Genomic DNA, 11,994 nt, shown 5'->3' on the forward strand with positions numbered 1-11,994 from the left:
TTGTAAGGCCAGTGTATCTCTTTGCAGGGATATTTTTGGAATTTTTTTCTAGCACTGAGGGTTCTTTGTTCCCCTGCATATTATGAAGAGCAGCTGAGGGAGCTGTAGTCATTTAGCCTGGCAAAAAGGAGGGTGAGGGCAAACATTATCATATTCTACAACTCCCTGAAAAGGGGTTGTTGTGAGGTGCAGGTCAGTCTCTTCTCCCATGTGATAAACGACAGGATGAGAGTAAAAGGCCTCGAGTTGCATCAGGGGGAGTTTAGATTGGATGTTAGGAAAAAATTCTTCATGGAAAGGGTTGTAAAACATTGAAACAGGCTGCCCCAGTAGTAGAGTCACCAACCCTGGAAGTGTTCAACAAATGTGGTTATTGCACTTGATGAGGTTCAGAGGTGAACTTGGTGGTGCTGCTTGGAGTTGACAGTTGGACCTGATAATCTTGAAGGTCTTTTCCAACTTTAATGATTCCATAATTCTACAATTCTGTCTCTGCCCAGAGTGGTTGTCACATTGTGTCCCATGAAAATACTGTAAACAGGCTGTAGTGACTGTCCTTCACTATGGTAGTGCACATTGACTAAACTGAATGAACTCTCCCTGTGCCGCAGAGGTACTTTAGGAAATCAGTCATCTGTCCTGAAAGAGGAAAGAGCTTATAACTGGGGCCTACTGAGAGTTATCTTCTTGTCCCTCTCCCCACATTTCCACATCTCTTTAAAGGCTGGCTCAGTGCAGTCTGAAAATGGGTAAATCAGTGGTAGGTGGTGTGGAATGGAACATCAATTTTAGAGTCACCTGTCAAGAGTAGAAGGTGAAGAAAAGATTCCTTGTCCCACTTGTTGTTTATCTGCCACCTACCTTAATGCAATGGTTTGCATTAATATAGAATTAATGGAGTTAAAACAACAAAATTCAATTTAACCCTACATAACAAATTAAATTATTACTCTTGAATTAATATTGTCTTTCTTGTATCATTACCTTTTATGTACATAAGAAGTCAGTCTGAAAAGTGGGATTTGAGAACTTGACCTTTTGCAGCAGAGCAATGCTCAAGGCTTAAACATTCATATTAACATGGTGTGCTCCTTAAATCTAAAAATAACCCTTTTTCCATAAAGCTACTCACCCCTTCTTATTTCTTAGAATTTAATTTTCCCCCCTCCTGTTACCACAAGGCCGCCCACTTCTTTCTATCTGTACTCCTGTCTACAAGTGCTGGTGCCAAACATCATTGATCATCTTACTCCTTTAGTAAGAACACACATTTTCATTCCCACATAATCTGAATTTGCTATGTATACACATTATTACGAATCATTTATACAGAAATAAAGACAGGCAAATATTGCTACCTTAACCTTCCTTTAAACAAAAGTGAGGAGGAGGGGAGTATCTGTGCATATGAAAAATTTGAATTTTCCCAAAGGCTGAAGAAACTCAAAAATACTAAATTAAATTTCCTTTGCTCTTCAGGTTTTCATTATTTCTGTTCAAAACCAAAGTTAGTTGTGATTGTTATCAATTGCTCAGCATAGAGAAGAGAAGGCTCTGAGGAGACCTTATTGCAACCTTTCAGTATTCAAAAGGGGGTTGTGAGAGAGACTTTTATAGAGGTTTGGGTGACAGGAGAGGGGGCAATGGTTTTAAACTGAAAGAGGGCAGATTTAGATCAGACAAATGGAAGAAATCCTTTGCAAGGAGAATTGGAAGGAACAGGAGCAGGTTGCTCAATGAAGCTCTGGATGTCCTATCCCTGGAAGTGTCCAAGACCAGGTTGAACATGTCTTGGAGCAACCTGGGATTGTGGTGGTTGTCACTGCTGATGGCAGGAGGGCTGGAATTGGATGATCTTTAATGAATCTTCCAACCCAGACCATTCTGTGACTCTATCAGTCTATGATTCTGCAATTTGAGACTTCTCTGGTTCATTTTTTTTATTATTCTCTCTCTTGCAACAACAAGACAATTGAAAAGTGACCTTTGTTAGTTTGTAAATGAGATAACACTATATTTCTTTCTTCCTTATTAATTCTTTCTCTATTTATTATTTCTTTATTTCTCTCATTTAAAGTCCATTTTCCCCTCTAGTTCTGTATAAAATTATCTATATTAATTACTTGTACTTTAATACTGGATACAGTTTTCCTTAAAACACCTGATTTCATTACAACTGCTTGAAAAGTAACTATTTCTCCAAGAATTTTTATTTCTATGACATAGTTCTAAATTTGAGCTAAAAATGGTCTGTAATAATTGAAAGGGGAGTTCAGAAGACAGTTTGGCTTCTCAATAGGAAACTATTGTCTTGCAGTGTTAAGTCTAATATTATAAATTCTTTTTTTGATAAAGAAGTAAGTTTCAATTTTAATCTTGATCTGTAAGCAGATACAAAATGGTTCTTGCAAACAGATCATACAAGTTCACAGATAAAATTGTACATTATTTTCAGGCATGTATCTTTGTAATTTTACACAAGGGTGAGGAAAAAGATAGTATCCATCTGATGGAGGATACTTGATGCTTACAGCCTAACAAACACATTGTAAACTTTGATTTATGTCTTTATTTCCTATTTAGCACTTCAACCAAAACTGGTATCCATTGTCATTACAGGGAGGCCACAATTACATGTTCTGAGTCATAGCAACATTTTCCACCTTCAAAGCAGTTTGTGAACAATCTGAGTGACAGACTTGTGAAGCAAAGAAGCATAATAATTCCAGAGTTAAAATGGCTTAACTGAGGAAAAGAGATTTGAATATTGTCATGCAAGCATAGGCATTTCCAAAGACATGTCAACCTATCTATTTTGGACTATTTTTCTCAAACTGGGAGGAAATGCAGTTTGGAGCTCCCTGTCTCGTGACCCAAGTGACTCATTACCAGAGCTAGGATTATGTTGTCATTAATAAGATCTGTTATAGATGGCAAAAGTTTCTTTAAATAAGAAGGATTTATGTTAAAACATGGTAAGCACATTGCATGTTTCAGAGCAAACCAGTACTCAAGAGAAAAGAAGAATGTCGAAAGAGGGAATTCAGTATAGCATACACATGCACAAATAATTAATTTATTCTTTACTAAATGTATTCTGTTAGTCTTAGGCAGGGTAGACTTCATCCTTTCATTGGAAAAATAAAAAATGCTAAATTATCACCAAACTTTCCCTTTCAAGAGTGTTCTTCAATGAGTTCAACTTTCATTCACTGCTCAGCTTTGAAGGTTTGGGATCATGAATGATTTTGAAACCCTCTGGGACAGGTTCAACAGGGCTGATCTGAACCAAGCAATAAGTGCAAAGTGGTGTCCTGTGAGCCACCCCCAGACATTACACAGCATGAAAGTGACTCAGACCTTCAGAAATGTCCTCATTCACCAAAGCAGTGGGAATGCAGAACTCTGTTTGCTGTGTACTTTTAAGGCTGTGTGGAAAGTGAAAAATATTTAGTAACTCTGTTTTTAACTGAAATACTTATTTTCTTATGATTTTCTTATGATTTTCTCATTGTATTCTGCAATCTACACACTACTATTATATTTCTACACCCCACTGCAGTGTAATCCATAAAGGAATTAGTGCTTGATCATTCTCCAATTCATAATCAATGGAGTAACCTAATTGGGTAGTTGCTAAAGAACCATGAGCAGCAAATCAAGGGAGGTGGTTCCCCCCCTCTACTCCTTTCTTGTGAGACCCATCTGAAGTGCTGTGTCCAGCTCTGGGCCCCCAACACCAGAAACCTGCTGGCACAAGTCCAGAGGAGAGCCACTGAGTTGATCACAAGGCTGGAGCACCTCTCCTATGAAGACAGACTGAGAGGGCTGGGGTTGTTCGGAGATTGAAAATGGAACTGTTCTTTTATGAGCACATAAAAATCACCTCTGCATTCACAGGTTCTCTGAAAATTTTCAGTCCCAATCCTTATCCCAAATCAACAATAAAATCTGAATTCAAGCAGAATTTTAGCTCAGACCCTTCACACTGCAAGTCAGTGAGAAGGTGCTGGTATCTGGGGAGAGATGTTCTTGAGGTCCTATGTAAGCTCTTTCACACAGCCATTACTCTGTTGCAAGTATCCTGTGTACACCCAGGCACAGAAGGTTTCATCACTCTCAGGGAATGCAAAACTATTTACAATACAATAAAATATTTTATTTTATTCATTTGTTATCATTTCCCTGGACAGCAGTGGCCACACAGAAGGTATCATGTGGTGTAATAAAGACTGAGCAGCTGGGTAGTATGGGGAAAAGGGTTTGACAGGCAAGGACATGATAAGAAGGGGACAAAGTTTGTTCTCAAACTGTTTTGTTATATGTTTGTTGCCCAGAAAAGCTGGGTTTTCTTTCTTGGTTCTGCTTCATAGCTGACATTTTAGAAGCTGAAAACTTCATCTAAAAATTCATTAGATGAGATGTGGTAGCAGATTCAACTTGGGTCAGACTTCTCCTCAGAGGATTCTGCCTACAGGGAGAGAGCAGCAACACAACAGTACTTCACCAAGGAGGAGACACAACTCAGCCTGGGATTTAAATCTTATCAGAAACATTTTACCTCAGAAACATTATTTCCATAGGTTTATTTCCTGACATCTTCACTCATCCAAAGTCTTCAGCCTCTACTGTGTTTTATGACACTTCCATTATTCAGGAGTTACTGAATTTTGTATATAACCTAGAATGGATTATTTGGAGTTTCATCTCTTTTTTGATGAATCTTAACTGCAGCTAAACTTTTGGGGAAAAAATAATTTAAAAAACCCCCTAAAATTCCTAGAATTAAAGGTATGTGGCTGTAAAATCCACCAGGGCTCTGAGAAAAGTTCTGTTGATGTTGTTTGATAAAGAAAGCTGCTGCCATTAGTCTGAATCAGATCTACTCCATTGTAGAGCTGCAAACTGGGCATCTGAAATTAGTTAAAATCAGCTGTTGCTGGGTTGGTGTTTTCATTTTTATTAAAAGTGGAATCTTTAGGTCATAACCTGCGGTTTCTAGCAGACATTTCAAAAAGTTTTATACTTGAATGTATAGGCAGGTCAGGACTGGAGCTGAAATTTGGAAGAAGAACAGCATCTGCTGGTGCCATATATAGGTTATTGGAGTGATGCCTGACCCTACAGCATCATAAGGATCAATGCTTTTGCAAGGAAGTGCAGACACTGGCTGGGCTTGGCTGCAGCAACCCACCTCCAATGCCAGCTATACTTCTCTCCAAAAGATAAACTCAAATGACTCAGCAGACATACTAGATGAAATAAGGAATGTTCTGAATCTGTATTGTACCTGCAAAAATTCCTATTAAAAGTATGTTCTGAATTATAAACTTAGCTTGTGTGTGTGCAACATATGTTCATCTTAGGGCACTCTACTGCATGAACTCAGGAGTGACCATAGAATTATATAATGTTAAGGGTTTGGAATGGACCTTGGAGATCAGGTAGCCCTGTGCAGGGCCAGGAGCTGGAGTCTGATGATCTTTGTACAATTCTTCAAACTCAGGATATTTTATGACTCTATGGTTGCATGATTCTATGATGTTGTGAATTCTGCATTTTGGTAGTCACCTACAATTTATCTAAGTCATCCAATAGACAAAGATGAACACTGGGTGTTCATCTCCCACATAGTGAAGGGAAACTCCTCACGTCTGCAAAAGCTCCAGGTGCAAGAGCAGATGAGTCACAAAGCTTTGTTACATTGGCATGTCCTCCTCTCTTAAAAATCTGAGAAATTTGAATCAGGTCTTAGCTTAGAATTCTTTGCTTACTTATTTTTATGTTGCAATTCAACTTTTTAATTTGTTTGGCTTTAAACATAAATATGTTTTTAGTAATAAGGAAGGCATCTGAAAAGGTCTGGCTGAAGACTTTACTTTAAAAAATTTGGAATGTTGATAAAATATATGAAAATATCACCAGCTTTAAAAGCCAGGCAGAAAGTGGAAAAATAATCTTTCCAACATTTTGTAGATTAGAAACTCATAACGATGAAATATATCTCAGAACCACCTTTCATTTCCCAATAATTTTCTATAAAAAGATATCAGGTCATGGAAAGAACTGCCATAGAGTTCCATGCCTTTGTTCCACTGAGACCTTGGAAGGATCTGCAGCTTGTAGATGTAGGAGCTGGAGGAAGGAGATTTCACTCTTACATAAACTTCTGCTGCTTCTTAACAGCCCTAAAATAAAATGATCCCTCTACTACTGTTTCCTCATTCCTATCAAGTGATTCCTTTAGACCCTTCTGCATGAATCTCACATTCTCTGTTGCAACAATCCTCCAGACCATTTAAATACAATCTTTTTTTTTTGCTTTTGTTTTGTTTTTTTGGGTTTTTTTTGTTTTTTTTAAGTAGTTCTGAAAAGGTCAGTTGTTTTGAAAAATCTGTACATATATGTTCCCAATTTGAAACTAATGTATATAATGCAGCTCTGTCTCTGGGTGATTTCAGTTTTTTTTTCTCTGAATGTGATGCCCTGATACTAATTTTTAGAAGGAATTCATTAATACAAATTGACAAAGTGAATTTTGTATTTTTCATTTGAACAGCAGGAGTATTCATGCTGCACTTGACATGAAATAAAGGAATAAGTTGTTCTAGCACAACATCATTACCATGATGTTTTTTACCACCTTAGTTTTTTAGACTAAGGATTTCAGGTTTGGGTTCAAAGCAACACTTTTAGCCATTATCATTTTAAGAGCTGAAAACCAATTCCTTACATGTCATATCATATGCCCTTCAGAGTTACATTAAATTATTATTTATTTGTTTACGTCATTGAAAGACTAGCAAGAAAGGTTTTTATTTAGTCAGGAAAAATGCAAAGGAGATGCTTTTCCTGAATTATTTGAAACCACAAATCTGTAAAACAAAGGTATTTATCAAGTTACATAGTAATGATTGTGTTACTTCTTAAAAAATTGTTGTCACTGAATTTCAGAGATATTCAGACCCCAGATCATACTTAAAGGTTGTTAGTACACAAAATTGATAATGACAAATGCTTGTTTCTTCAAAACTCAATGCTGTCATAATATTTATCTCATACCAAGCTATCATAAAAAGGTTTATTAAAGACCAACTATTATCTGATACTTCTAAATCTGAAAAAATCCCCAAACCAATCAAGCAAAAAGACCCTCTTTCCCCATGTATTTAGTATCATCTGTTAAAATAAAGAAGTATTAGAAAATGGCTTCTTTATCAAATATATACATTAGAATATAATAAAGGCAAAATATTTACAACTTCACCACGAGATTTTTACGATATTTTTCAAGCCTCCATTCTTGTGTGCTGATCAAGACAACCAAGCTGAAGAGAATTCACAGTGAGAAGTGTGTTGCTGGGTTTCTCTCACTGTTACCTCTGCACTGTTACCTATGTTGTGTCTGGGCTGAGGGCAAACCCAGTTTTCCACTAGGATGGCTGTGGCATCTTCACCTCTACAGATGTTTGTGGTTGCTTGAGAAGGTAGAACACATCTCATCAGAGGAAAGAGAGTGAAATGGAGCTGGTGTAATGATGTCTGGGCTGAGTTTTCCACTAGGATGGCTGTGGCATCTTCACCTCTACAGATGTTTGTGGTTGCTTGAGAAGGTAGAACACATCTCATCAGAGGAAAGAGAGTGAAATGGAGCTGGTGTAATGAACTCATTGTGTGTTAGCACTTGGGGTTGGAACCTGAGGCATGCAAGGGCAGAGGAGCAGATTTTTACTACTCGTACTACTACTAGTAGTACTACTACTACAGATTTTTTTACTTCTTCAGTTAGCACTGAAGGTTTGTCCCTAGAACGTGCTTCCTCATCTGGGAGTGACCCAGCAAAGCATTTCCATATGTGTTTAAGCCACTTTAGGGTCAGAACCAGTCTGCTCAATACTTTTTGTGTTTAAATCCTAAATTCTGCACTTAGAAGTCATAAAACACTTCGGTTCACCATTCATCAGTGAAGACCAAACAACACACTCAGCAGAAAATTATTTCACTCTCCAATTAACATGAATGATTGACATTTGTGCTTTTGACTCCCACAGCAAATTATATGATCTTTTTAATCATCAAATAAGTTATCATTAAACAAGTTATGTGATTTCTGCCGTCATGTTAATACATTTCAGGATATGAACTGAGATATTTTCATTTTATGGATAATAGAAGAGTTGATCTGTCCTTTACAAGGAACTTTAGAAAGGGCACTGAAAAGCTGCTATTATTCACATGATACCTTTTGTGCACACAGAAAGCAGATTCATTTACCAAGAACACAACGCTGACAGCTCCCAGTGTATATTAGGTTCAGTTGGGTTTAATTTGCTGGTTTTATTCTCTCTTTCTATGGAGTTTCTGTAACAGGCCAAGCTAACTGCAGAGAGACTGATGGACATGGACATCTCGTGAAGTTTTTTCCTGAGTTTGTCTTGGGTCTGAAGCCTGGTGGCTTCTTTACAGAAGGAAGGAACCAGACTCAGGTGTGCTCCCTCAAGCTACTGAAAAGTGAGACCAACATTTAAGAGGCCTTTGTGTGGCATCTAAATAAATAGCACATGTGGTTGTATCAACATTTCACACTATTGTGAGTCAAATCACTTTAATGTAAGATTAGCTCCTGATTCTTAGTACCCTAAACCTTTAATAGACTTACAATTTTGAAATTGAAAAGATCAAAGCAGTCACAAGCAGTGTCTATAATACATAGTTTGGAAAGACTGGAATCTTTCTAGTATATTTTTTTTCTTTATTTGTTAATCTGCAGGGAAGGAGCAACATTCTGTAATAACAGAGGGAAACAGGATTTAGCTACACAATATGGCATTCATAAGTCAGTTCCAGCCTATTCCCTCCCCTTTCTTCTCAGACACTCATAACTTTCTCAAAATAAATTTGAGGGGCTGGAACTATCCATGCTTGGATTCAACTGAAAGGTAAATGTTTGGGGTTTTATATTATTTTTTTATGTTAAAATGATTGAGTGTGAATTAGTCAAGAGTGAACCCAACACATTTTTTCTTGTATGTTTCAATTAAAAATGTAATTAGGACAAATAAAAAAATGATTAACAATCAAACCTTGAAACACAGACCTGTGAACATGCCTACGTGCATTTATATTAGGGAGCAGTCTTATTTGTTTTGAAGGCTTCATGTGGCTGTAATTTTATGCAAAAAGTTGAGGATGTGCTCAATTGTTTTAAAATTGAGGACCATTCTTTGCTTTTCATGTAGTAACCTAATTATCAAATGAAATGTGCAGGAAAATGCTGAAGGAATATGAAAAGCATAGGTTTATTTCCTAGACATTTTTATTAAAATATATGCAAAGGAAATTTTATTCCTTTTATTTTTTTTTAAATTGTTTTGTTTATTTCAATTTCCCAGTAGTTCTTTTATTAACTTAATCTCACTTTAATCTATATCTTTCCAAATTTAAGCAGCTGAAAGACTGGAAGCACTGAAAAAACAATCTTCCTCAAGTCTCAATGAGATCTACAGAAGAAATCAAGTTTAAAGGAAACCAGAGGACTGAGTCTAAAATCATATATGCCTGAACTCAGCACTTGCATCCAATTTAGGAGAAACACAACAACTGCATCCTAAACATTTCAATATTTCCCTAAGTCTGAGATAGTTTAAGATGGCAGCAGTTTGAATAGGAAGCATGACAGGAATTTGCAAAAGGTGTTGCTGTTCATATTATTTTTTGTTGTAGGAACTGACAAAATGAGTGGTAAAAGGGAAATTGAATCTTGAGATAGAGTTAATTCTGAAAGTTTAATCTGAAATGCTACAACTTCTATATTCTCAGTGATAGATATTTGAATTTTTTTTCAGGAAACAGAATTACAAAGGGTTTTTAATTTTTTTTAATTTTTTTTTCTTTTTTTTTTTTACATCTAGCAAATCAGTATGAAACTATGTCATTCTATGCTTTTTGTGCAGAACCAGGAGAGGTATATATCTATTTTGCACTGGATGCAGGTATGCTGATCAAAATTCTTATCATCATCACCACTTCTTGAAGCTGTAGGTCTGATGTCAGTAGCTCATTACAGCATATTCTTTTAGTGCTTGATAAGCATGAAAGAAATCCTTGTGTTTACCTTAAAACATGTCCATGTTTATGACTTTCAGAGCATCATATTTCAGTCTTAAGTCCTGTATTTTAATGCCATAACCTATATTCAGATTGTTTTACCTATTTTTATCACTTTTGACCAATGGATTAGCATACTGGCAGAGTCCAAAGTTTTATCCCAGTTTATTTTTTTGGGTTTTTTTTAAACTTACTTTAGGAAGTGCATTTCAGGATCCAGTCTACAAATTCTGATTGTTTTGGCACAATGACAGATTCTGATTACATTCTTTTTTCTCCCTCCTTGTCACAGAATCTGTCTTTCATGACTTGTCAAGCAGTCTCTGATTAATTTGGCCTGGTGGTTCATGGGGCAGAATTCAGCCTTTTTCTTTTGCATTTCCCAGGATGTTTTTGACAATTTGCTGTGCACACTCCAGCACCCTGGCACTGCTCACTGGCAGAGCCCAGAGCTCTTCAACCATGGCTGGGGACTTGTGCTCAGCTCGATTCTTCTGTGAGCACTTCCAACCAATGTGTAACCTCCCTGCTTATCAAGATCTCTGCAAAATATTTTCCTCTTAACCATTTTGATGTTGCTTTGTTTACCCAATAGAGGATTCACCCTGGAATTGAAAAGGCAGCTCAATAGATTATCGGTATTTAACACAAAGTGACCCCATACTACTGCACGTTTGTGGTCAACAGTGATGAAGGTAGTGATTTTGACAGGAAAACTAACATTGAAATGACATGGATATGTGACTGTGCACATGACCTCTAAGAACACAGGATTTCGAGAAATGGAAAAGGCCTATTTTATCTGTTTATGTAGTGTTTTCCCCCAAATACATTACAGTGATTAGGCAAAAAAAGAGGATGGCAAATTTGATTGTACCCTAGATTTCAATTAACCATGTACAACTGGAATTTGCCAAGTCTTCTCTATTCACTAGCATTTTCCCCCAAATACATTACAGTCATTAGGCAGAAAAAGAAGAGGATGGTAAATTTGATTGTACCCTAGATTTCAATTAACCATGTACAACTGGAATTTGCCAAGTCTTCTCTATTCATCAGCATCTGCACATGCAATGATCACAGAGTTGTTCTTCTTTTTTTCCCCCCACCTGACTGTTTGGGACAATTCTTGGCTCTTTAAATTGACCAATGAAGTTGATGTGTCTGGTAAGGGTAAATAGAATCTACCAGATTCTTTAATTTATCATCTAATCAGCAATGGATACGTATCTTAGAAACTTTCAAAATGAAAAAAATAAGTTTAAAATGAGGTCTTGGCATAAATGCCATTAACCCAGTGCATGTCCCAACCCTGGCAGCTTCTCTTCAACACACCTGGCCTTCTCCTCTGGGCTGCTCTCAACCCATTCTCTGCCCAGCCTCTGTTTGAGCTTGGGATTGCCCCACCCCAAATTCAGGACATAGCACCTGGGGACTTCATTAGCTTTGCATGGTCCCACCTCTCAAGCCTGTCCAGGTCCCTCTGGATGACATTCCATCCCTTCAGTGTGTCAACCATGCAGTTTGGTGTCATCAGCAAAGCTGCTGAGAGTGGACTCAATCTCACTGTCCTTGTTGCCAACAAATGTATTAAACAACACCTGGCCCAAGATGGATCCCTGAGGAACACCACTGAGGAACACACCTGAGAAACACCTCTGAGGATCCCCAAACACCCATATTTCAATCACTGTAATTAATAGAGGTGGTATTTGAAGGTCCTATTCAAATCTTCATTGACCTAGAACACGCCCAACACAGAATTTTGCTGTGAAAACAAAAGGATTTATATTAGTGTACTTGTTTTAATTTTTATCTTCAGCTCAGGCTAATTTCGAAGTTTCCTGTACTTTGTGCCATCTCAAGAAAACTTGGCCAAGAGTACTA

This window comes from Passer montanus, unplaced genomic scaffold, assembly GCF_014805655.1.
Source record: "Passer montanus isolate IOZ18808 unplaced genomic scaffold, ASM1480565v1 scaffold74, whole genome shotgun sequence".
Lineage (NCBI taxonomy): Eukaryota > Metazoa > Chordata > Aves > Passeriformes > Passeridae > Passer > Passer montanus.